This window comes from Falco cherrug, chromosome 7 (genome assembly GCF_023634085.1).
Source record: "Falco cherrug isolate bFalChe1 chromosome 7, bFalChe1.pri, whole genome shotgun sequence".
NCBI classification, from domain to species: Eukaryota; Metazoa; Chordata; class Aves; order Falconiformes; family Falconidae; genus Falco; species Falco cherrug.
In genome coordinates, this window is record NC_073703.1 from 182,924 (window position 1) to 185,384 (window position 2,461).

Here is a 2,461-nt window from a genome sequence, read left to right on the forward strand (position 1 = left end):
GCCTGCTCAGACAGAGCTTCCTCTTACAGCATCTGTTCTCTCTTCATTTTGTTCACAGAGAGTGACAGTGCCCTCTAGTCCCATCTCCATTTAGAAATGCACTCTCTCACCATTTAGTTTTTGAAGCCTAAGCCAGTCAGCCACAAGGTTTCAATCCTTGTTAGCAAAGCTTTCCTCCTCTGTCTGGTAATCCAGCATTTACTCACAGCGAGATTCATAGATGTTTTCTCAGTGGCTCTCACACAGCATATCCTTCCCTTTCCCACCCTGCATGCATACCCGTAGGTTCCTCTCTTTCTAAAATCACAGGCTTCTTCCTGCTGTCCAATGTGATGTCAACAAGCTCTCATCTCTGTTTCTTTACAAAATATACATATGGACTGTGCCAGGGCAGGGATCTTACAGAGGACAAGCATGACGGACTTTTTTGTCCAGATATTTGATGGAGGATGCTCTCTCCAAAGCCCAAAGAAGAGGACTGTGGGCAACACAGGAACCTCCAGCTATTTGAAGAGATGCTGCAACAATCAGAAGTGTCATCCTTAGCTCTGCGAAAGTGCTGGGGTTAATTTAATGCTCATGTTTAGTAGCTATCTGCACTGTATTTATAATAACTCTGCATCACAGGCATGACACAGAGTTACTAGCACATATTCGGCCAGAACATTCATTTATAATCCATTCATATGTTTGTTTTAAACCTGCAAGGGTATATTTCCAAATGCTTGGCTGGACACTCTGGAAATTAATAAAAAAGGATGGTCTGTGTGATCTCAGAGACAGCTGGGGAGATGAGCACAAAGAAAGGTCCTGCGAGTCTATGCTAAGCATCACCTTCCCTGTATCCAGGAAAGAAAAGGAGCAGTCCCTGTAGGAGCAGGGATTGCTCTGGATCATATTGGATGGACAGGGCATAGCACATTCTCCTGCCTTTGTGGAAGCGCAGTGTGACTGTCCCATCCTGCACAGAGGAAGGGATGTGGAGGGAGAAAATCCTTCCTCCATCCACCAGTTGTGTTGGGTTTGTCTTTCTCCTACCATCATCTTTCCCATGCTTTATAAGAGAAAAGCAGCAGGTAGAGGCGCATCCCTCAGCCTTGCTTAGTCCCTCTGACCATATGGCATGGCTCAACTCTGCCCTGGGTTCCTGAGGGAGTACTGTGGAGGTGATGCATGACAGCTTTCAGCCATGACTGCTTCTCTCTGCCATCCTGGAGACCTGCCTGCAGCTTTCCATGCTGCCACTGAAGATGCTTGGGACAGACATCCCTGAAGGCCTTGCTTTCCCTTGGTCAGCTCCCATCACAGCCATGGGGAAACATCAGCAGGGGGGCAAGAGTCTTTGTCACAGCTGCTTCTCCAAATGGTCTGTGGTCCCCTGTCGTGGTTTAATCCTGGCTGACGACTAAGCCCCATGCAGCTGCTTGCTCACTTCCCCCACAGTGGGATGGGGGAGAGGATTGGAAGACTAAAAGTGAGAATATTCATGGGTTGAGGTAAAGACTGTTTAATAGGTAAAGCAAAAGCTGCTCACACAAGCAAAGCAAAACAAGGATTTCATTCACCACTTCCTGTGGGCAGGCAGGTGTTTGGCCATCTCCAGGAAAGCAGGGCTCCATCACACATCACGGTTACTCAGGAAGACAAACTCCATAATGTCAGATGTGCCCCCCTTCCTTCTTCTTCCCCAAGTTTATACACTTGGCATGATGTCACATGGTATGGAATGCTTTGGCTAGTTTGGGTCAGCTGCCCTGGCTGTGCCCCTCCAGCCCTCTCGCTGGCAGGGCCCAGGAAACTGAGAAGTATTTGTCTTAGTGTAAACATTACCCAGCAACAACCAAACCCGTCAGTGTGCTATCAGTATTGCTCTCACATCAAATCCCAAACAGCACTGCACCAGCTACAAGAAGAAAACTAACTCTGTCCCAGACAAAACCAACACATCCCCCTCGAGCTGAAGTCCTGTTCCCCATCGCTTCTGGCACTGTGGGCATCTGCTGTGCAGGACCATTGGATTGGGGAGAAGCCAGCCTGGTGGGAATTTGTCTGCCCTGGAACTGGGAGCCCATCAAAGGGGCCTCCCCAAGTCCTGAGCCTGGACCTGCTTCACAGCCATTTTGTGTCACCCTCTGTGCCCAGTCACTTCAGAGTTCTTTGGGAATGACAGCCAGTCAGTCCCTGGTCATCCTTTGTTGTCTCCGTTTGACATTTCCATCTCCTTTCCACATGACCCTCCCACCTCTGGAAAGGTGATGAGTTTTGGTTTAATGAGTCTGACCTTCCTTGCCCTAATTTTGTAAATTAAAGTAACGGCACATCAGTGACAAGTCCTGATGCTCACTGCCACCTTGTTTCCCCTGCGGAAGCTGGCTGTCCGCGGTTGTCCCGGTTCTACTGTGTGCTGGAGGGGCTTGTGCAACCTCTGGCTGAGCTGGCCCAGTGCCACTTCCCCCTGGCC